General features: G+C 40.3%; 1 protein-coding gene across 7 annotated transcripts in view; it reads right to left on the bottom strand.

Moving 5' to 3' along the window:
• APBB2 (amyloid beta precursor protein binding family B member 2) overlaps nt 1-25,496 on the bottom strand; it is a 327,791-nt gene that overhangs the window by 198,380 nt on the left and 103,915 nt on the right. For 6 of the 7 annotated variants that reach the window (XM_070397666.1, XM_070397692.1, XM_070397699.1 and 3 more), the window contains exon 4: nt 9,359-9,448. The exons of the other annotated variant lie outside the window; for it this stretch is intronic. The gene's annotated coding sequence lies outside the window, so the exon portion shown is untranslated. The remainder of the gene's footprint in view (nt 1-9,358; nt 9,449-25,496) is intronic. 7 annotated transcript variants of the gene reach the window in all.

Below are 25,496 nucleotides of genomic sequence, written 5' to 3'. Positions count from 1 at the left end.
GGAGGTTTCAGTGGAAGGGTGGAGGCAGAGATAACAAGAACCAGCAGAAGAGTAGAAGGAGAACGGATGGTTGCTGGAAGGAATGCGTGCTGATGGAAGTCCACATTGAGAAGCTTAAGGAATTGGTAGGGAGAGAAAGGTTGAGAGTACAAGAGGAAGGAGGTAAGGATGGAATAAGATCCCAAAGGAGGTAGGAAGGGCTGGCCCTGATGAGGAAGTAGAATCCACAACCTTCTGATGTTAGAAGAATATTTGAGTTAGAGGAATAAAGACAAATGTGGTTATAGTAAATGTGTAGGCAACAGCACTGGGATGTTGGAATCAATATACCAAATGACATCAATATTGTCAATAAAATAGCTGGCAAGACTTTGCTGAAATGAGCTGACACATAAATGGTTTGGAGACACAGATCTTGAAAATCTTGGTTTCTGGCAAAATTAAAGTAGTTCAACCCCATTTTAATGAAAATAAATACTGTATTCACTAGTACGTATCAAGGTGGGAAGCGGTATTCGTGAAATAAGCACACCCATAGTAGAACTTAATAGTATCAAAAGATTCAGAAGAACGCTCTTCTTAAAATGATCTTAGGTTTCGGGTGACAATCTTTCCACAGGTTTGCATATAGTTTCATTAAGTGAAACCACTACCCAGCATCTTATAAGGCTTCTTAAGATGCTTCAATTCAAAGATCCCTCCTAGCATGACTAACCTAAAGAAAATAAAGTCAGACATCCTCTATAATAAAAGCCTAATATGAAAATTGGCCCCTTGACTGGGAGTTTGACCAGGGGGTGGGGCTGGCGGGCCAACTGTCTTCGGCCCCTCCCTCTGGCCGGCCCCACCCTGGCAGGCAGCAGCAGCAGGCAGCCAGGGTCAGGGAACCCTGGCTGGCAGCCAGCAGCCAGCAGCTGCTAGGGACCCTACCCATGCATGAATTTCGTGCACTGGGCCTCTATTTTGAATATAAAGGCAAGAAGGGGAGAATGGAGTTGGCAGAGGCACCTGCCTCTGAGATTTCCTAGTGTAATGCCTCTTAAGACTGCAGCGATGTCTTCCCACTTCAGTCTCCTGCCCACTCTTCAACCTCCAGTCTCGGCAAGTACAGAAGTGGGTGGAGGTATTGGAAAGCACTCCAATAATGTGCAAAGCAGCAAGGTTCATCACAAAATCTAATGAAATTAAAAACACCTGGAAAGTAGACTCTATGTTCCCTGCACAGCCTTTGCGACCTCTAAAATTCTGAGGCTGCTCCAGATTGTCTATCCTGTTAACATGAACATTTCCAGGCCATCTTTGGAAGATGGCAGCATGTTAGAATACTAGATAAGCACCTTATCATCACTGAATTCTGCCAGGAGAAGATTCCAAAATCATCTGATGCCTACTGACTGGGCCACTCATCTTTGTATCCTCAGGGCAAGGATATGTAACCAGCAGTCAATATATATGGGATTAATCAGTAATCCAATGCATTAAGTGAAGAGTTCACACAACTAAGAAACAGACCAATTAAATAATGAGAACAGGAATAGTCTTTCTATTCCTTCCTTTCCCACCCTCATTGACTCAAAGCCAAGCTGCAAATCACATTCAACTATATTTCCTTCCCTCTCTCTGCACAGAAGAAAATCTTTATGATCTCATAAATAAATATTGTGTGTTAAGTAAGAGGATTCAGAAATAACGAAATTATGAAAAACAAAATGCCTCTTAAACGAGAAAACAGGTAGGTGGGAACATTTGGAGCAAACAAAGAAATGGAAATTGCCCACTTTACATCTGTCTGCCTCCCCCTCATCCTTCTGCGTGAAGGACAGGACATCATTACTCTAACAGCAGGGTGCCTCTCCTCCCAGATGCTGCTTCAATACAGCAACCTGCTCAGGTTCAACCCACTGGGGCAACAGATAGTAATAAGATAATCAAGACTTGCTTCTTTGAAAATTCTGAAAATTCACAGGTCTATGGTTTGGTACTAATATATATTTATATTATTCATCATTTCACTTCTTTTATAACACACACGCTTTGAGGAATCACTGATCACACTGAATACATTTTACACATCACACAGCAGCACACTATGGTATTGTCTGAAAATAACTTTAATAATAAAAATTTCAAAAGGAACAGCGGAATACTGTTGTGGTTATATGTACTATGTGACATTTTTTTCTGAACTGTTAAAAAATAACTCGGCCCTGAAAACAACCAGTGTTTCTGCCCATCTGATCAGCAAGATCGTGAGAAGGAAACAACTCTGAGACAGCCATCCTTCTTCCTATTCTTGAGACCAAGATGAACCATACACTACTCACTTGAATGCAAGCCATTGGGGGGATGAAAGGAATGTTTATGCCAACCCACAAACTGTCTAGTGTGCAACTTTGTAGTTATAATATAGTCACTAACACACGCTCTACAAGGACATTAATCTGCAACAGACACATTAATGCTGGGCCTCTCCTACAAACTCTCATTATGCTGATGTGGGGCAAAAATGCCAAGAATTTTCTCAAGTAAACATTTCATGTCAATAACCACTTGCACTACTATCTCCCTTTCCAAGTGTTTTATGACATCATAATGTCTCTACTTAAGTATTTGCTATTATTGACCTAAAAAATAAATTTGTAAACAAGATGTTAAAAAAAATGGCTTTATTTAATGCAACATTTTTTTTAAAACATTGACATTTTTTGAAATATATTTTTATTGATTTCAGAGAGAAAGTGAAAGGGAGAGAGAGATAGAAACATCAATGATGAGAGAGAATCTTTGACCGGCTGACTCCTGCACGCCCCCCACTGGGGATCAAGGCCACAACCCGGGCATGTGCCCCTGACCGGAATCAAACCCAGGACCCTTCAGTCTGCAGGCTGACGCTCTATCCACTGAGCCAAACCAGTTAGGGCTAATGCAACATTTTTATATGAAAGCTGTGCAAGCTACTAAAAAAGTTGGTAATGTTCTTCAAAAATAATATATTCCATAACATTTACAATTCTCTGAATCACTCTTCAGTTATTATACTATATAATCTTGCTACTTGGAAAGCTCAAGGAATAAGATATTGAGAATAATCAAGATTTTCACAATAGTTGAAGGACTACTCATCTAAGTTATCTGAAAAAGTGGGTTTACTTTCAACCATACTGAGTTCATTTTTTTTTTCTAAAAGGTAATGCCTTCTCAGAGAATCTAGAATATAATTAACCTTTGTTTGGTCACACGGGATCATCAATATGACAGTCAATGAACTTGCTCCCTTGGAACATGAGAACACTAACTCCGAGGAAAGGGAGTTGGCCCAGGGCATACCAGGCAGAAGTTGAGTTTCCACCACCAGGAGGAGAGCTGGGTGGGGAGTTCCTATCAAAACGACAGAGCACTCTGAGAGTCAAAAGGAAGAAATTGCCAAAGTTCAAACACCAAGGAAAGCACAGATATAAGTACTCTTTGGAGAGTCAAAGGTGAATCCAAGTTACAGATCCAGGTCTAAAGACAAGTAGAGTCAGGATATGAGTTGGAGATAAATCAATACAATAGCGGGACAGGGCATAAGACTGACTTTATGTGGATGCTCCTGGTAACCAACTAAACCTCCCGTAAAGGCAACACCACCTTCCAAAGCACAGAGGGCTGCTTGCTCCTTTACTTAACGGCCTCTGACTGCTATGCTTTGGGAGATATTTTGTCAGCCTTTAATCGTTTGGTAATCTCCTCTCCTTTGCCCTGAAGTTGAGGTCAAGTCTCATTGCTGTCAGAGTACCAACTTTCCCTTCTTCAAGACAGCTATGGAAACCAAATAAAATAAAAAAGTATAAGAGAACTAAATATAAAATACCAGCTTCAGATAAGATCTGAAGGGCATAGTGCTCAGACTCTGAACCCATACTTGGGCAGTTGAAATGTCTTTTTTGTTTATTCCTTGGTTCTTGGAGAATTCAAATACGAATCCTTAAGTAGGACTCATCTGAAGTCATTTGTACAAGCACAGCCAAGCCTAAAACAAGGCCCGGAGGTGTTATTTGTTAAGTGACCACTGTTATTTAACAAGCACTTCTTGTAGAGCAGTGGTTCTCAACCTTCCTAATGCCACGACCCTTTAATACAGTTCCTCATGTTGTGGTGACCCCCAACCATAAAATTATTTTCGTTGCTACTTCATAACTGTAATTTTGCTACTGTTATGAATCGTAATGTAAATATCTGATATGCAGGATGTATTTTCATTGTTACAAATTGAACATAATTAAAGCATAGTGATTAATCACCAAAACAATATGTAATTATATATGTGTTTTCCGATGGTCTTAGGCAACCCCTGTGAAAGGGTCGTTTGACCCCCAAAGGGGTCGCGACCCACAGGTTGAGAACCGCTGTTGTAGAGAAACCCAATAAGCTGACTATCCAGAAACACAACAGATAATTGCTCTGACGTGAAGCATCTGTGGAAATAAACCCAAAACCTAAAGAAGGGACGGCTTTGTGACTGGGTAAGTAAATGGCTGTGCGCATGTCAGCCTTCCATGCCTCATCTGTAAAATGGGTTCATCATACCTACCTTGCAAAGGTCTGAATGAGAACAAAATGAAAGGCACAGATGACATCAACGAATGTAAATTAAACCTAATTAAGTGGAAACACAGTCCATAACCCCCTATGACACACAGATCTTTATTCTAGTGGTTTCTGCCCAATCCTCACCACTTCTTATACTAAACGCCCCCCCCCCCCCCCCGCCCCAAGTTATTTTTGACGGAACTATTCTTCTGATTAATAAATAAAATGTTTTCAATGTAACCATTTAAATAGTAAGTACAAATACTCATGTTTTTTCAGATTAAAAAGAAACACAACACTAAACTGTACAACTCCCCCATTATGACATTTCTATTTTGTTTCTTCCTTAACGTTTTTTAATCCAAGTTATTTCTTTTCTCTCTTTCCCAGTTTTCTTTATTGAATCTTTGTGGATTTTTTTTTCTCATTTAAGCTAAACCCTTGCAATAATAGCAACGAACATCTTTTGCTATTTACAAGGCACTTTAATATACATTACCTTATTTTCCTTAAATTACGTCTACTTTCTTCTCTTTATTTTCCCTTGCTCCACTTCTCAAAAACACAGGAAGAACTTTCCAAAATCAACCAAGAATAAATTTTTCTCCTTCCAACAGCCAACACATTAATACACAATACTCTGCAGAGTTGCCTAATGCATGTTAGACTATGTACGATTTACCTAAATCCTGACACATCCAATTCTCCCGGCAAATAATTTTTCATCCCTGGTGGTGATTTTTTGAAGTTAAAGTACAGTGAGAAATGTGTACATGTTAAATATGTTAAAACAAGACACATGAATCCCTTCAAGAATCATCAAAAGTAATACATGAAAATAAAAGGAAGTAGAGGTCAAAAGATTGGCAGAGAGAAAAAGAACAAAGTTGTTGTTGCTGTTCTAGCTTTCAGTAAAATTCCCGTTAACTACCTTACTAGAGCTGTTTTTCTCTGAGCTCTGCAATACATAATCTGATAGTTAAATCTGTGAAAACCATAAGGGATGCACCCATCTCATTAAAAAGATGATCTTTTGAGTTATGTCAATGAGAAAGAGTAACTATTTCTGGTGTGAAGGACAGAAGTACTTCCTTCTTGTTGCCCAGAGGCAGCAACACCTCTAGCAAGTGTTAGCAGGAAGACAGATGCCTGGCACTCCTACTATCGCGAGGAAAACAGGAACCTTCAAACAGAAATGCTTCCTCTCAGAACCTCTACATACTCTCAATCTTGATTTACCAACAAAGAACATGAGGTGTCTAAAACAGAAGAAATAGTAATTCTATCATGTGAAGATAAATATCATTATTTTTTTAAGTTTCTGTAAACTCTAGATTGGGAATCAGATCAGATTCCCCTACACCAGCCGTGGGCAAACTACGGCCCGCGGGCCGGATTCGGCCCGTTTTAAATGAATAAAACTAAAAAAAAAAAAAGACCGTACCCTTTTATGTGATGATGCTTACTTTGAATTTATATTAGTTCACACAAACACTCCATCCATGCTTTTGTTCCGGCCCTCCGGTCCAGTTTAAGAACCCATTGTGGCCCTCGAGTCAAAAAGTTTGCCCACCCCTGCACACTCATTCAAATGCTGCAGGACCCAAAGCCTTTAAAATTTGAATTGGCTTCCCTTTGCTTTACAATGGTTGAATAAGGCCTACAGCAATTTGCAGTAATTCTTGAAAGACCTAAATAATACATTAAAAATTGTAAAAAAAAAAAAAAAATCAGTCAATACTGTTAAAATTGGGGTGCTAATAAAACTTAAGGAAAACATTGAAAGATCATATTTGGTCCTGATTCTGCTGTGGTGTTTACATGTTCAATAACGTAAGCCTTTGGCACATTACAAAACCTTCTGTATTTTATAGGAGTTACTCTTGAGTGATTTTATCCTAGGAATGGAGAAGGATGTCATGGTCCAACTTTCTCCTATAGAATCCAGAGATGCCTCATGGAAACTCAGCGTACCGCAGAATACAGCCGGGACCACTGGAGAGAATGGTTCTCAGAAAAAAATGTTTTTCCAGCTTGAACACAACTCAAGTTAAACTAGTAGGGAATCTAAGAAAGACGGACCCAGCTGGGATAATGGTCGTAGAACACTCCAGGCAATAAAAGTCAGTTCTTTATATTATAGGAAACTGCATGTTATTCTTGTGAACGGGTTTGAGATCAGACATGGACTTTATACCTTAGACATAACTGGCGCTTTTTCCTATTACACACTCAAAGCAAGAGCGGGGAACACCTAGCTCATTTTGTCAGTGAGAGTAACAATCTCTGAATGAAACTAAAAAGGAGAGTAAATGGAATCCATCCTAGAGAAACCTAATTAACTCTTCTTTAATGCACCAGACAACCACGTATCCAAATTGAAAGACCAAATCTCTTAAATTCATTAATAGGGATTTTCAGTTGGATGTGGTAGATTATAATCATGTGCTTAACTCCATTCCCTCCACTAAATGACAGTAAGCAAGAGGCAGAGATAAACTCACAAGAAGACAATGAAAGAGGAGAAAATTAATGGGGGGGGAGGGGAGGGAGGGGGAGAGAGAAGAGGGATTGAAAATGGAAAGCAGATGGGCCAAAGATGAGTGAGTCTTCAAAGCAGGGACAGGAAAAACTTAAATGCCTACAGACAGAACTGTCAGGAAGAAGCAAGCCAATATGGGGCACAGAACCTTAGGAAAGTGCCAAGTCCAAGCACATTATGATGAAACCTCAGAACATTTAAAAAAACACAAAAAACTAAATAAGCTCCATCCCCCCCCCACGTCACATATAAAGTAACCAGAATCAGAAAAGCATCCAACAATTCAGTAACAAAATTAGAAGCAGAAGTAAATGAAACAAGGCCTCCAAAACTCTCAGGGAAAACAATTTCCAACTTTAATTTTATATCAATCATATGTGTGGAGAAACTAAATGATATTTTCGCACATGCCAGACTCAAGAAAATTACATCATACATACTCTTTCTCTAGAAGCAACTGGGCAATGTGCTTCCCCCAAAGAGAGAAGAAACCAAGAGAGATGCCAAGCAGCATAAACAGGTCAATCAGGGAGCCCCAAGGTGAGAGGAGAGGAAAATTCCTGGCCAACAGCTGTGCCTGAGGCCTCAAGAGTAAACAGTCCAGAATGGAGCAGCAAGCGGAGGGCTCCAGAGAAAATGTCACACAGACACAAGACCTGAGAGACAAGCCATTGTATTTGACCTTATCTGAGAATTTGGGGATGAATAAGTAGTATGTAAGGAGAATTTGAGTTTAAAAAAGAAATGTTTTAATATGCTGTACAAGAAAGAAAATAAAGCCATAGTATATGCATAATTCAGCTGTGAAAAATACAGTGAAAACAAATTGAGATGTAACTACCTTGGAATGTAAATGATAGGTATTTAATGGAGGGAGAATAAAAGAGAGCTAACCTCTTATCTTCCTTAATTAGAATTCAATATTTAATGCCTAAAATTGAAAAAAAAAATCAAGAAATATCTCCCTAGCAGGTTTGGCTCAGTGAATAGAACATTGGCCTGTGGACTGAAGGTCCCGGGTTCGATTCCAGTCAAGGGCACATGCCCAAGTTGTGGGCTTGATCCCCAGTGGGGGGTGTGCAGGAGGCAACCGATCAATGATTCTCTCTCATCGTTGATGTTTCTATCTCTCTCCTTCTCCCTTCTCTCTGAAATCAATAAAAATATATATTTTTACAAATCAAGAAATATCAATATAAACATATTAATTAGCTATATGGAAGTAAATATTAGAAGAAGAGCTAAATGAATTCAAAGTGGTTGCCTCTGAGAAGTGGGAATAATGCAAATAAGTAGGCAGGAAGTTGCAAGCTATATATATATGTCTTATTGCAAATAAAAAACAAATTTTAAAAAGGGTAGAATTTGATTAAACCATCCAACTATATAAGACTAACTGACAATGTGAAATTTCATTTTATACTATAAATAAGGAAACAGATAAACCTTAATCTGCTCCTCCTCATCAAACCATTAATATTCAATTTAATTAATTTTATCTTGAAGTAGTAAGGAACATACTGTGAGAGGTCAAATATGCCTAAATCATCAAGTCACCGCCCCCCTGGCTTTAGTAGCACATGGTGAAGAGGTCCCTGAACACCACCAGTGCACAGGAAAAGTGAGCCATCGTCGTTACCACTGATTCCATTAACTGCAGCTTCAGATGGATAAACATGCCGGCCACTCCCCTTCTACCAGAACCCCACTGTAGCGTCTTATAATGAAGATGTGTCCTTATAGAGGGGGGTAGGATGGAGAGGACAGTATCTGAACCCCCTTCTTATTATATCTGGGGAATCCCTCATCACATGAGTACTGACAAAAGCCACACTTGTAGACACGGAGGCAATATGGCTGGATACTCACCTTCCCAGAACTCCCTGCAGCTAAGGCATGGGCACATGACTTAGCCTTGGCCAAACCTACATCTAGAGCTGGAGACACAAAGGGGCAGTGGCAGAAGGGAATTATCAAGGCTGAGAGCAATGGTAACAACACCCCATGCGCAGAGGCAGTAAAGGCTAAGGTGACAGAGTTGGTGGCAAATGTCTGGTAGCTAACAGGGTGGTCAATGCGGACCAGCATGGCCCACTGTTTAATGATCAGGTCCACCCAGCAGAGAATTCATCATATCAGATGCCCTTGGCTATGAACCTGACTGTTTAGTCTCTATTTGCTCCTGCCCTTTCCAACTTTCAGCAGTTCAAGAAACTACCCAGTATTTTCTCAGAAGTTACTTACCTGCTTAAATCATTCAGCCAGTCTCCACTGCTTCTAAGAACGCTGCCTGATGTGGTCCCCCAGGATGCACCGGTAGAGATAGGTGGCTGTCTACAGATGTTAAGAATAAAATGTTTATGTTCCTTAAGATACCAAAGCAGAACCAAGAACATCTTTCCACAGGGAAACACGGGGGAAGGTCAGGCTTTAAGGCCCAAAGACAACAATGCTATTGGAACGTTATGGGTTAAAGAAGTTTCAATAGGCTCCATTATTCTTTGAATTGGTGTCTCCTATTCGGAAACACATTCCAAGTTCAAAACCACTCACTGACTTTACAGCAAGCCATGGGAATGTCATCAGTGTGTGAACTGGAAGTTGCCACTATTTACGTCTGGCAAAAAGACTACGCTCACGATTTGTGTTGTTGTGAGTGGGTGAGGAAGAACAATTTTCTTTGTCTTTCTACTTAAAACAGAGCTTTCTGAGAGATGAAGCCATTTGGAAACCAGTGGTCAAGAACTGCACATGAATATGAAAATGCACACCAAGGCATGCAAAGATTTATATCTGACTGTAGCGACATCAATATTGCTGAAAAGCTGCATCCATCAGCTCAGCAACTGCAGCATATTTAGTTCCCAGTCTGAGGAAGCTGAGCCCCAGGCAATTTATCTGCACATGTCTCAGGCTAACCACACAAATTTTGCGGACGAAGCTAGAAGTTAAGATAGATAGCTTAGAACAAACTGTTGATGTGACCAGAAGGGCCCCATAAAACAGTCATGGCATTAATGGAAATGTGGATGCAAAGAGAGAAAGCCTCTCTGTGTGGTGCCCATTGTTTCTGGAAACTGAGAAAGTCTTTCAGGACAAGCTACAGCGACTGTTAAAGGCATGACAAAGTACAAGTACAGTTTTTGTTAGCTGTACAGCACAGGCCTATACTCCCCCTGTGGAGAGGCTTACAAAATAAATGCACAGCCTGATGCATGTGTATAATGTCCCTGCCTGTGGTGTTATTTCATAAAGACCTGCCAAGAGATCAATCCCTCAGTCACAGAATTCAGGCTATTAATCACTTTGGCCAAAAATTTATTTCATCTCAGTTGGTGATGTGAATGCGACTTCAAATTCTATCAACTGCCAAGCCATCTTTATCATATATTCTGTGCAGTCAGTTCCCATGAAATATCTAACGGCCGCTAAAACAAGAGTTCCATCCCACCATTGTCTGAGTGAACTATACTGTGTTAACACCGTGTTTTGAAAAGCTGAGATAAATTTATCTCAGTCAATTCCAGATTCTGCACCATTCTTTCATTTGGGGATCACAATGGACAGTGATTATGTGCAGCAATAGGTGTGTGTATCCAAGTAAATACACAATATAATCACCATAGCTCTGTAGGGAACAACATACAATTCTGAAAAAAAGAAAAGGGGCAAGCGGAGGGGGATTCCAAGAAATCAGCCTCAAAAGCTGTTTCCAAGACTACCTTTTTAAAAAATCCTCACCCGAGGATATGTTTTTATTGATTTTCTAGAGAGAAAGGTAAGGGGGGGGGGGGGGCATCTGTGAGAGAGAGAAATATCAATTGCTTGCCCCCCGAATGCCCCTCGATCAGGAATCGAACCCACAATCTAGGTATGTGCCAGGACCAGCATATACCTTAACCTTAACCTTTTGGTGTATAGGACAATACTCCAACCAACTGAGCAACCCAGCCAGGGCTCCAACACTATCTTTAAAGAAATTTAAAAGTAAGGTTGGCTTCTTATGACCAAATACAAAGGAGGCACATTCATAGCCAGCTAATGAATTTCAAAATGGTAGAACCCTCGATAGCTATTTCCAAAAAGGACTCACTGTACCCAAAGTGTGAGTGAGTATTTAGGTATATAGAAATCGTTCTTTGTTCCCCCTCTGCAATGGTTAACAGGATCTGACAGAAATTTACACGGAAGGGTTTCACATTTGTCCTGTGAAGGTTCTATTTCCAATCATCAGAAGTAGCAGATTTTTAGATTTCACTATAAGAATCTGCATTGGATTATATAATCTCTCAAACACCTTCTTAATCTGAATTTAACAAATATGACAAGATATAATTAAAATGTCACTGATTTCACCAATATCACACAATGTAAACTGATAGTCGATGAAGTTTTAAGGAAAGTATAAAATGGTGAAATATCGTCTCTCATTTGAAAAAGTAGAACTGAGAGCAAGTCAAATGAACCGCCAATCCTTCTTTTTTTTTTTATTGCTTAAAGTATTACAAAGGGTATTACATATGTGTCCTTTTTTTCCCCCCGTCCTTGACAATCCCCTGGTCTCCCCTACCCTCCAGTGTCTTATGTCCATTGGTTATGCTTATATGCATGCATACAAGTCCTTCGGTTGATCTCTTACCACCCTCCCTCCTGCCCCCCAACCCTCCCTGGCCTTCTCGCTGCAGTTTGACAATCTTGAGGCAGCTCTGCCTCTGTATTTATTATTGTTCATAAGTTTATAATGGTCTTTATTATCCATGAATGAGTGAGATCATGTGATATTTTTTCCTTCATTGACTGGCTTATTTCACTTAGCATAATGCTCTCCAGTTCCACCCATGCTGTTGCAAATGGTAAGAGTTCCTTCTTTTTTACAGCAGCATAGTATTCCATCGTGTAGATGTACCACAGTTTTCTAATCCATTCATCTACTGATGGGCATTAGGCTGTTTCCAGATCTTAGCTATGGTGAATTGTGCTGCTATGAACATATGGGTGCATATATCCTTTCTGAATGGTGTTTCTGGTTTCTTGGGATATATTCCTAGAAGTGGGATCACAGGGTCAAATGGGAGTTCCATTTTTAGTTTTTTGAGAAAACTCCATACTGTCTTCCATAGTGGCTGCACCAGTCTGCATTCCCACCAGCAGTGCATCTACAAACACAGAAGGCTGTGGTAGGTGTGGAACAGAAATGAAGCATGTGACACAGGTGCTGGCAACAGGGAGCTTAGCTTGTTGGAGAAACAAGACACATGAAACTCTGGACAAACACTGGAACAGGCCTCTCGGAAGGTTTGGACTTGAAGGAAAAAGGCTACATAGGAAGAGGGACCATTTTCTGTCAGATAATTAAGACTTTTATACACGTGATTAAAAAAAATTTTATGTGACATAACTATGTCTACATCTCTTATATCGTAGAGGCTACCAATCAGTGCTGCTGAGTAATATTCCATTGTGTATATGTACTGCAGTTCCTTTATCCATTCAACTGTTGATGGACACTTTGGTTGCTTCCATGTATTGGCAGTTGTAAAAATAATGCTTGAATGAATAGGAGAGCACAGATACTTCTACTAGATAATGGTTTCATTTCCTTTGGATATGTTCTCACAGTAGAATCGCTGGTTCATATGGTAGGTCTATTTTTAATTTTTTTAGAAACCTCCATACTGTTTTCCATAGTGGGTGCACCAATTTACATTCCCACCAGCAATGCACAAAGATCCCTTTGCTCCACTTCCTCGCCAACACTTGCTATCTCTTGTCTTTTTCATGACAGACAAACTAACAGGTCTGAGGTGATCACAATACAGTTACTTAAAGACTTTTAACTACACCAGTATATGCCCAATATGGTTCCACCGGACTCACCCCTGCCATGGGAAAGAAATCTCCCAGGACTATATGGAAGCTTTTGATCACTGTGGAAGTGGGTAGGCTCTGCCCTGTGAGAGCAGAAGTGCCCAATGTCAATTGTCCTGGGAAGAGCAGAGCCTGAGATAAGGAATGAGAACCAGCCAGGAAAGACTTGGCAGAGGAAGAGGGGGATCCTCCTTCTTCCAGGGCCTCAGTCTCGTTGATGCCTGGGCTCTATGTCTAGATGGGCTGACAGTCACTTCTGGGTTAGGGGTCAGGAGTCAGGCCAGAGAGGCAGCCTTGTACAGGACCCTGAGAATGGGTCTAGGCCAGTGGTTCTCAACCTTCTGGCCCTTGAAATACAGTTCCTCATGTTGTGACCCAACCATAAAATTATTTTTGTTGCTACTTCATCACTGTAATGTTGCTACTGTTATGAATCATAATGTAAATATCTGATATGCAGGATGGTCTTAGGCAACCCCTGTGAAAGGGTCGTTCGACCGCCAAAGGGGTCGTGACCCACAGGTTGAGAAACGCTGGTCTAGGCCAACATATCTAGGAACCAATTTTATGCGACTCTTGAGGTTTTGTGAGAAGTCATGAACTCCACTTCTATCTGCTATAAGGAACTAAGGACCTGTTTCCAGATTAGGGATGGAATAGAAAATGGGAAAGCACCGTTCCCAAAGAGCTGTCACACTGCTGGCAGCGATGATCAGCAAGGTCCCCAAAGAAAACGGGAACCTTTGAGACAGGAATCCAGGCGGAAGGCTAGCTCACTCCATCATATGAAGGGGGTGTCCCTTCCCGATCATCTCAGAGGAGGAGGCGTTGATTTATACTAGGAAGCACAGTGGGTTTCCTTGCACACCATCCCAGGTCACACACAGATTTGCTGATACTGACACTACAGGCTGATATCCAGTGAGAACCATGATGACCATCCAGAATGTTTACAGTCAGAATCCATTCTGATTGGCCAGAAACTGGTTAACTATTTTGAATTTCACCCTTCCAGTAACAACACATGCCTCTCTAGCCTCAGTATCTGCCAGTGATTCCTAAGCCTGGGAGAACACTAACCTTTGTGTAGCATGCTTAATATTTATTCCAGATTCTGGAGTGAATAAACATATAAATTAACTCTAAGCAATAGATATCGTTTTCCCCATTTTATAGGCTAGAAAGTTGAGCCTCAGAGAAAGAACTTAACCCAGAGATAGCCAGTGGCAAAGTCCAAATTTAATTCCAAAACAAATGGAATTTTATAGAATTGTATAGAAATAGTCCCTCTACTCTAGAAATCTACCCTCCTATGAAAGATTAAACTGCAGGGAACAAGAAACAATGGGACCTGAAGGCAAATGCATCACTATCTCATAAAATATTAATGTGGAAAAGACTGGTCATAAGCATGATTTTAATCCACCCACTCTTATACTGCAATTACTGTCAGGCATTACCTGAATACCTAAAGCTTTCACATACATCTGTATGACAAAATACTAGCTTGTTTCTTCAAATCCATAAAAATGAACTATAAAAAACTTAACCCTATTTGTTAAGAGAAAAATCCCAATATAGATTCCATTAATACCCTTGAAGTCCCTATATGAATGTCTCATTTGATTAAAATATTTCAACAAAAGACACAATTTAACAGAAGATTTGAGGGGGTGGGGGGGATCTGAATGTAACAACTTTCCATCTAGCCATTTCTTTAAATCTCTGACAAAGCCTCCGTTCTAAAGAATGATTTCTTTTACTTTCTACTTAGAGAACAAATGAAAATGCATCTGCATTCAATTACCATTGCTGTGGAAACACTGAAACTCTAAATCAAAACTACTGATGATGCCAAGATTTCCTCGAAGCATGCCAGGTCCCCTAAACACTACCCATCATCAGGATAACCTTTAAATGCCCTTTCTCATATGGCGATGCCAGCCATTAGTTGTAATTAAAGTTTATTTTGTTGAAATCAACTTATTCCTCCCTACATCTGATTCTTTTAAGCTACCACTCATTTTCTCTTTCTACTAATTATAAGAAATCAGACACTAGTGTATTGTGTAATTTTACTGGTACTACATCCACATTAAGTTAATTCCTCAAAGTAGTCTGGATGCTATAAAGGTTTCCTTTAAAGATATAGACCACCACCAAATTCCCTTCTTAGCAGGGTGGCCATTTAATTTACCTTCCAAACCAGGATACATGATATTGAGAGGGAACATTACGAAATATAATAACAGAAAACAGGCAGAGTCAGGATTGTCCCAGCAAACCAACATGTCTGGTCACCCTACCACATACTTAAAAGCCAAAAATCTCAAAAATGAAATCAACACCGTGGTTGGAAAGAGGGCATAGAGGGTTCATGTGTGAACAGCAAGCCAGAAGCGTCCAATTAGACGATCAAAGGCAGGCTGCCGTCTCTCCCAAGCACCCAAACTCAATGGCAGGTCCAGATCCTCTGAACACAGCTCCTCCCCACCATGGTTATTAAAACAGTTTGCACATGTGAAGTAAGTCTGTAATCTGTCATGGCTCCCCTTGCTTATTTATCGGGGGTTTTTATTGCCAACCTCACATTCCTCCTTGATGTTACTCAACTTATCCCCTCCCTATGAGCTTCCTTCCCCCGATTTGATTTCCCATCACGGAGCCAACCAACCAGAGGTATTGGCACTTGCTACATGCCAGGCACTGTGCCTCCTATATGAAATGCAGAATCCAAAGCTGAAACAGACAGTCTTTGCCAGGTGATTTTTCAAATCTGTGTTTGCAACACTTTACTTAAAACTCAATATAGTATCACTCCAACCTCCATCCCTGCCTGTTCTAAGGAGCCCGAGCAAGGGGTACAATTGCAAAGTATTCTAGTGAAGCCACCCCTCTGTTGATTAATTTAGTATATATACTGATCTAAAAGAATAATAAAATAAACTTTTGTTAAGGTGTCAAAATTTCCACATCTTAAAACTTTTTAATAAAATCTCTCCCAACCAAGCTGTAGCTGGTTTGGCTCAAGTGGCTAAAGAGCCGGTCTGAGGACTGAGGGATCCCAGGTCAAGGGCACATGCCTGGGTTTCGGGCTCGATCCCCAGTAGGGGGCGTGCAGGAGGCAGCCAGTCAATGATTCTCTCACATCATTTATGTTTCTATCAATGACTCTATCTCAGTGATGGCGAACCTATGACACGTGTGTCAGAGGTGACACGCGAACTCATTTTTTTGGTTGATTTTTCTTTGTTAAATGGCATTTAAATATATAAAATAAATATCAAAAATATAAGTCTTTGTTTTACTATGGTTGCAAATATCAAAAATTTTCTATATGTGACACGGCACCAGAGTTAAGTTAGGGTTTTTCAAAATGCTGACACGTCGAGCTCAAAAGGTTCGCCATCACTGTTCTATCTCATCATTAGTGTTTCTCTCTCTCTTTCCCTTCCTCTGAAATCAATTTTAAAAAAAAAAATTTCTCCCAACCAAGACACTGCAGCTTTGGGGGGAGCAAACACTCTTCTTCAATCATTGTTTCCTCCTTGAAGTTGGTGAGGACTCGCCCATGTCTTGCCCACCACTGACTCTGCAGCACCTTGCAGAGTGCCTGGAACAAAATAAACACTCAGTAAATACTAGGTATCTGCCGAGTGAATGAATGAACAAAAGGTTCAAGGTTAACCTCTTTTTTCTTGATTCCAACTCCTCAAAATCTTTGTTCCATTGGTTATCTCCTCTTAAAAGGCAGCTTTGGGTTCAGCCAAAAAAAACCCATATGTATGTCCCGGACACTTAATAGCAATGTAACCGTGAGTAAGTTTTCTGATCACTCTCTATGCCTTGTTTTTCTTATCTATAAAATAGAGATAGCACTATCTAGTTTGCAAGGTTTTTGTGGTATTTGTGAGATTTGAAAACAATCTATGTAAGGGGCCAAGCAGGAATCACATGAATGTGAACTGAATGAATGAATAAATTGCTATTCTGTTCTGTGGCTCCAGATCAAAATGTAACCATCAAAATCTAATTTGCCAAAGCTGATCTTTATTTAAACAATAGATATGTTTGAATAAACATATTACAACACAACTGGAGTCTGTCTGCTGGCGAACATCAAAGGAAGAGTTTAACATCTGCTTTTAAATGCAGGAAAACAACAATTAGTTTAACAAGTGAAAGGAAAGGTGCACAACCCGATTTTATTTCCCCCACAGAAGTATCCATATGTTAAGGGATTACCAGCTTACAGCCGACTGACTGAAGCTTTTTGCAGGGGTCACATAGAGGGGAAAGGGGACCCTGGAAATGGTTTTTTAATTCTACGTTTATTGAGAGCTCCTGCTTTTTTCTGTGAAGAATGCATAAGCCAAGTTTGCCCTACTCGAAAGTGTAAACTCCAAGAATAAGATTGGGTTTGGGGAGTATTTTTATCCGACGTGCCTGCTTTTCGAGTAATCCAAGATATAAAACCTCAAGAGGGCATAACATCATGAGTCTTTGTGCGACTTCACATTTATGAGAGAATATGAACTCTGTGGCAGACAGGCACACGTTTGTTTTTGCAGTAGAGCAATGTTCTAAGGCCCATTCTGCTGTTCTTGCATTTCCCGCAGGTCCCGCAGTGGCCCATGGGAATCAGAAACTCCCACGTGCTCTATTTCAAGTGCACCTGAACTCGCCACCTACTGAGGCTACTGGAGCTGTGTAGGGCCTTCTCTTCCTCTTTCTCAGGAGCAGCAGAGAGACAAACTAGGAAACATCCCTGGGTCTGGTTTCCTTTCTCACAGCTCACTTGGGCTGTTCTTCTGGAAGATGAAAGAAACCCTGAGTTTCTCAAAGCCCAGAGCCAATGCCGATCTGGAATAGCATTTTCCATTTTCTTAAAAGCCATCACGTTCTACTGTCCTCAGGCAAACAGTATGAAGCACAACCAAACCTGCCTCCATAGAGTTCATGAAGGAGATGCACTCGTTATAAGAGAACATGACCTCTGCTATGACATCAGCAAAGACTCGCCCTGAGATAAACATGGGCTGTAACAGTGAAGCGTCCAATCTGTCCTCCGCGCTCACATGTTGGGCTCCTTTAAAGCACAAGTGGCTCCCGTCAGGATGTGGATTCTCCCCTAAATTCCCAATGAACCAGCAGCACATGAACCAATCACGACAACCTGTTTTCTTACCCATCCTCATCTGACAGACTCTTTCTCGCCAAGGTCACAGAGTTCAGAAGCAGAGAGAAGCTGGATGCAAACTTAGGCAATGTGAACCCGGGGCCCTGATGATCTGCCCTAAAGGAGAAAAGCACATCTATCCGCTGTCTCAATCTGCACCCAGCAGGGACCAAACAAGAGTGACCTTCAGCAAAAGGGCTCCGCATGAGTTTACAAACTGAGGTCCTCACCAGCATGAGTGACAGTGTCACATGGTCCCTGGACTCAAAATGATCATTCAAGACATTTGACTTTTATACCCGGCACAACGATGCAGCCAAAAGGACGGCTTCACAGCCTGCAAAGAGGGCTTGCAAAAGTGCACTTTGATCTTGGCTTCAGTCTTTGACAGCAAGTCACCAATTATTTATCTGATAAAATGGCAATTAGGAATTTCCTAAAACTTTAGCAATCAATCCAGGTATCACACTAAAATCCAGTGACTCCTTTTGTTTTATCATTTTTAAATTCTCACCTGAAGATATGTTTTTATTAATGAGAGAGAGAGAGGAGGGAGAGAGGAACATCGATTGGTTGCCTCCCATATGTGCTCCAACTGAGGATAGAACCCACAGCCTAGGTGTGTGCCCTGAAAGGGAATCAAACCTGCCACCTTTTAGTGTACAGGACGATGCTCCAGCCAATGGAGCCAGGGCAGGTGACTCCTTTTACTTAACTTTTACTGCAATGGAAGCCTTACTTACATAATTAAAAATTACTGAATTTTAGGACACAAAATAATTTTAGAGATTTATCACCTTATCTATGCATAATTTAGGGAACAGAGAGTTAGGAAAGACCAAGAAAAAATTAATAAGACTACATCCCATTCCTCAGGATCTCACAGTCTAGTAAATTAAACACAACATTATAGGAAAACTATGACCCAATTCAAGTGGAAAACAATAAAAGATAAAATCAGATTATGTCATCAGAGAGATTCAAGTTGGGTTTTAAGGGTGTTCAACATAGAGCACATCTAAGCATAGCACTTCAGCACAGCTGTTAAGAGTATGAGAGCCACATAGGCCTGGGCTCAAGCCTTGATTATGCCACGCCCTGGCTGTGTGACATTAGACAAGTTATTAACCACCTGAGCCAAACTTTCAAAAAATCTTTAAAATGAGGCAGTGACATCTACCTCTCAGAACGGATGTAGGATTAAATAAGATAAAACATATAAAACTCGTAATCAGTTCTCAGGACACTCTCAGGGCCGCCTGCTAGTGGTGGCTTCCAGCCCCAGGACTGTTATCTGTCCATCTTGCCTGCCTAGCTCCTTTTCTCACCAACGCCCCTTAACTGCCTGTCCGGGGCCCTGCTAGGTCCTATTAACTCTCCCTTAATGATGAGGAAATCGACTTTGAGAGGACGCGGAACCTGCCCAACATCATAGTCAGGAAACAGACCATCACATCCACCTCCAGACTCAAGCCTTAGGGTACATGGTTATTTCTTGATCTACTCTCTCCTATTATTTTATAAGCAATTTAAAAGCAAGCAGAGCAGCTTGTTTCGAAAATTCTTAAAGGTGCAGGCCCTCTCTAGGCAGGCCCAACGCCAAGAGCACACAGCTTGGTGAATAACCTGCTGGACCATTATCGGTCCCCACCACCACTCACACGTACCCTTGTGCAGTCAACAATCTGCAACACCTGGCACGGCAGCCCTGTGTCTCCAGTTTCCTCTTCTTCAGTCTATACTGCAGCCTGCCCCCAAGTGACCTTTGTAAAACTCCCCTCCAGTTATGAAATGTCTTCTACTACAAAATTCTCACCATTATATAGAGCAGCAGTTCTCAACCTGTGGGTCGCGACCCCTTTGGTGGTCGAATGACCCTTTCACAGGGGTTGCCTAAGACCATCCTGCATATCAGATATTTACATTACGATTCATAACAGTAGCAACATTACAGTTATGAAGTAGCAACGAAAATAATTTCATGGTTGGGTCACAACATGAGGAACTGTATTTAAAGGGCCAGAAGGTTGAGAACCACTGATATGGAGCTTAAAAACCCCACATCTCCAGCATGGCACACACAGGCCTTCCTCATTCTGGCCCCGAGGCTTTGCAACCTGAGTCTACCCTACGTTGCTCTCCAACACGCCCATCCCCAGCCACTCTCTGAACACCCATGAGCCTCCATTCCTCTATGACCTGGAGCATGCATTTCCTGCAGGCCCTCCTCTTCTCTGCTTTTCTGTCTTCTAGCTCAGCCCTGAGACCGATTTCCCTGCCAGCTCTTCAGTGCAGCAAACACCTTTCCCGATTCCTCAGCTGAAATGACTGCCCCTCCTCGGCAGGCCCGGAGCATGTGTGAGTCCACCTTCCCCACCAGCTCACTGGACTCAGGAGGATCCTGCAAGAGTTAGACAGATGGAAATTGGAATCCTAACTCTAACATTTTCTAGCTGTGTGAGTGTGAGCAAGTTCCTTTCCCCCCTGAGTTTCAATAATCCCCAATCCCAAAAATTACTGGGAAAACCAAGTGATTAAACACTATGGCTTCCATACTTGCTCAGACAGTGGAGCTACACTAAGGGCAGAAGGCCATTAAATCTTGATATACTTAAAAAAAAAAAAGTCAATCTTGATATGTTTATTTGTATCATGTGAACTAAGAACTACTCTACTAGGAGAAAGTATGACTACATTAAATGTATACAGGTTTCTAAATATAAAAAATACATATGTACACACACATATGCATGTTTTTAAAATCATCATTCTAAATTTATCAATTAAATGCTTGTTATTTAACTTTTTTCCCCATTTGTTAATTGAACTTAACAAGTAGTAGCAGGTACCAAAAGTTTAATAAAATATAATGGAAGAAAAAAATGTATAGATTAGAAAATTCTATTCATAACTTAATTTTGGAGGGGATGGGTCAATAAGTATCATTACTTAATTTTACTAGCCAAAGACCTCATCTAAGACCACCCATCCAGCCCACTGCTCGGCATACCGTACGAGCTGAATAAATGTTATTTGAGTTCTGAATCTGAAACTCAAGTTAAGTTCCTTGAAAGCAAGAGCATATCTCATTAATCTTTGAATAATGAGCTCCTAACACAGTGCCTGGCACATAGTAGTTGCTCAACAGATGTTGGCTTAATAAATAAACTTAAAATTGAGAAAGCATGCAAAGGTCTCTAAAACATTTTGCATCTCCAATTAATTTGAATTCAAATTTATTCCAATACATTATATCCCAAAGTCTATAAATGTTCCTTCTGTACCCATTACCTTATCTGAGACAGAGTTTCTTGCGAGGAAGAAATATATAGGTAGAATCCTTCCTTAAGAACAGAAATATTGATGGAGACAGCTAAGCGGGAGGAACATGTCACCTGCATTCTTGTAATAGAACAAAGGGCCCAAAGAAGACACAATGCTTTATACACAGTACCTGTCAGACAGTAACACCTACAATTTGAACCACATATTTAGCCCCACAAGCCTCCTATTCAGAAGATGTCTGGTTACAGTAAACACTGCAGAGATTGCAGAAGGGCAGTCCTAATCTATTCTCTGTTTGCAAATGAAAAACCTAGCTATTTCTACTCCTCTCTAACCGAAAGCCGGGGCAGCCTCAAATCAACATAAAGCTAAGATCCAACAGTTACGCTTTCACTAAGAATGATACTATAGATAAATATTTATTAGGATAGGGCCCTGGTCAGGTGGCTTGGTTGGTTGGAGTTTTGCCCTGTGCACCAAAAGGTTGTGGGTTCAATTCCCGGTCAGGGCATATACCTAGATGGTGGGTTCAATCCCCAGTTGGGACTCATATGGGAGGCAACCAATCTCTCACATCAAAATCAATAAAAACATATCCTCTGGTGAGGATTTTTTAAAATTTATTTATTAGCATAGGAGTTCATTATTTATTGTTAAATGGAAAAAAACAAGGTACCAAATAATTTATGGCATACTCTTTTAGTATTAACATAAACATATGCACGTATTAAATAAGATAATAAAATAGAGGCTGTTTTTTTACTTGTTAATCATCCATGGCTAATTTTTCAAAAGTGTATCTATATTTTGTCAACATTACAGACTCAAGTTTCCAGAAATCGACCTCAGATAATTAAATAAAAATACTTGAAACAGGGAAGACTTGAAAACATATTTGTGATTAAGAAAAAAATAAAAGTAGAGGACAAAAGGGAGTTAAAGAGAAGTGCGGAGATGGTCTGAGGTTCTGAATTTTCCCTAAAACCGTGGGCTTGCCTCCTCGAAAAGAAACCAGTCACCAACACATGTAAGCACCCCTGAGAGTGTACAAAGTACTGTCAGCACCGTTTGTTCATGGCTTGTAAATTTCAGAAAGGATGTCCCTCCTCCTCCCTTAATGATCACTTCCACATAACTATTTCTTCAGGACAAGATCCATGTGGAGCATACTTATACATACTATAACCTCCTTCTTTTATTTTTTGCTAGCTTAAAGGTGAATTATGAACATCCTTTGGTGCATATAAAAATTCACCTATGCCGAAGCCAGTTTGGCTCAGTGGGTAGAGCATCAGCCTGTGGACTGAAAGGTCTCAGGTTCGATTCCAGTCAAGGGCATGTACCTGGGTTGCGGGCACATCGATGTTTCTAACTGTCTCTCTCTCTCCCTTCCTCTCTGTAAAAAATCAATAAAATATATTTTTTAAAAAAAATTCACCTATGACGTCAGGTTTAGTGAGCAGAGATCTGTTTGCTATGGTCCCTCTGGCAACACAGTATCTATCTTAGCTTATTATTGTGATCAAAAGTCCTATAGCTACCTTGCCTCCACAAAATGGAAAAATGACTTTTACAACAATGTCCCAAAGGGAATATTTTGGTATAATGGAAGCAAAATATTTCACCAGAGACTATATTAAATTTTCAAGAGATCCTAAATGATTTGAAAGGCTGTTTAAGCAGCTTACTTTCTGAGACTAAGCTCTATCTCCAATCCAAACACCACTGCAAATATCTGAATCCTGAGGCCCAGAGAATTAATCTTTTGTCCTTTTCATTCCATTTCTGTGAACAGATTGGTGACTTCCAACATAATCCTCTTTCAAATATCCTTCCAAGTTGGAATAACAACTATACCAATAGGATTTCCTTTATTTTAAGGTCAATATGTGAATATAAGACTACAAAATTTAACTAAATAAAAACTGCTATCATTTTTTAAAATTCCATTGCCAACAGTATTTCACTATTACAATATTTCACTGGAGCAAAGCAACTGTTTTGGGAGGAAATTTTCAAAGTCCTTCCTTTCAATGGACTATATGAGCAGAGACTCGACAGCACTCAGAATTATATTCGTGGTGTGTGAGTACTCTATGTGTGTGTATAGTATTTTTTCAGTACAAATAGCTTATTAAACTTCAAATGGGGTTCATAGTTAAAGACCCTTACCTTCTTATTATAATTACTACCAAAAAAATACACAATTTAATTATAAGTAAGTTTATAGTAAATACAATCTATATATATAAAAGGCTAAGTGTCCGTCCAACCGGTAGCTATGACATGCACTTACCATCAGGGGGCAGACGCTCAACGCAGGAGCTGCCATGACACACACTAGCCATTTAAAAATAAATGGCACCACGGACCTGGTGCCAACAAACCAACACTCGGCTTCCCCCAAGTAGGACACAGGCTCCATCACCACCCAGGAGTGACACCCCACCAAAGCGCAGCCAACGATGTCAAGATCCCATGGTGCAAAATGTGGCCCACAGCCCAGCCCAGCCCAGAAATGATCATCGCTGTGGGCTCCGGGTAATGATGTCACACAACAACTCCCGGCTTCCTCTCCCTAGCGAATAGCCTCCTTGCAGTTTCTTCAGCCCAGGAACGCGACTTGCTTTATAGCCAGGTGCAAACATTTTACACTTTAACCAAATATCTGTGAAGCAATTTCCCATGCCTCATCTCATTTGATCCTCACAGAAGTCCTGGAGTAGGTAGATAGGAGACTCAGTGGAATCCTATTTTCTTTTTATTCGCCTATTTTCTTTCTAAAGCAGAGATTTAGAAAGTTTAGAAACTTGACCCAACTGAAAAGAAGTAAGAAATGGTAGACCTTGAAAATGACTTCAGGTTATCTCACTGCACAGAATATAGTCAAACACTGCTACAGTTAAATATTTTACCCTTTGCTCTTCCTGCGTGATCTACAATAATAATCTGCTTCCTGTTGATATTTACTGCTGTGTTGCTGACAATTATGTGAAAGAGAAGCTGGTGTGCTTCACTGGGCTGGAAAAAGTTTAGCTACATCAGAAAGCAGGTCTAATTAAGTAAGTTTATTCTATATCTATAAAAGGCTAAGTTGACTCACATATGCATGATACATATAAAGCTCTCACTGGCGCTAATTGCATGCGTGTTTCAATCTGTCATTGTCGATCATGAATTTGGTTGACACTTCTATTATAGAGAAAGGGCGAATAGCGACATTAAAATATTTCTTCTAATTAATTTCCTTTCAATGAGCATGAATCTGTGCACCGGGACACTAGTCTAATAATAAAATCTGTTATTATTTAATGTTTCTATAGAACTTCTAGAGCAAAGTTCTTTTCTGCCTTGCTTTACTTTAGCTGCTTCAACTAGTTCATTTGTACTATCAAATATGTAGAGGAGCTGTAAGACACAAGGCATACTTAGTTTAGAAAACTACCTAGTAATTAAATGCATGCACAGTTCCTATTGTCAATGATATTGTTCCTGAAACATGCCAGAAAGAAGGTGTGTGTGTGCGTGTATGTGTGTGTGTGTGTGTGTGTGTGTGTGTGTGTTGTTTTGCTTGCATTCTTATGGGCCATGCATGCTTCCAAATAGTATCTACAGCAAAGTACAGTGACTGTATTATTTAAGGCCCATTTTACCTTTTCAAAAATATCAGAGAATAAAATTAAACTTTATAGTCTCAAGCAATTTTTTCTAAAAGATAGCAAAACCATTCATACAGGTGTCTCAATTAGCATATCTGAAAGTCCCTCAAAAAGGTATAAAATAATAAAACCGTCAGGTGCACCAAATCTTCCAAGACCAGGCTACATGAAGAACATCTTGAACAAGTGACTCTACATTTTGTTTTCCCTTCCAGACAAGAAAAGAACCAAATGGATTTCATTCTTATTCCAAAAATTCAGAATCAAAGAGCCCATATAAAAGTCTAAAATACCTGAAGCTCATAAAACTGGACTCACTTTTCTGTCACACCACATCGAATCCCTTATTTTTAAAGTTTAATTCATCTACTGCACATCAAATAAAAGGCTT

This window comes from Myotis yumanensis, unplaced genomic scaffold (assembly GCF_028538775.1).
Source record: "Myotis yumanensis isolate MYYU_CA2020_CCGP unplaced genomic scaffold, mMyoYum1.0.hap1 SCAF_1, whole genome shotgun sequence".
In the NCBI taxonomy this organism is placed as follows: Eukaryota; Metazoa; Chordata; class Mammalia; order Chiroptera; family Vespertilionidae; genus Myotis; species Myotis yumanensis.
The sequence above is the reverse complement of the archived record's forward strand: the minus strand, read 5'-3'. Positions and strand labels throughout refer to the sequence as shown.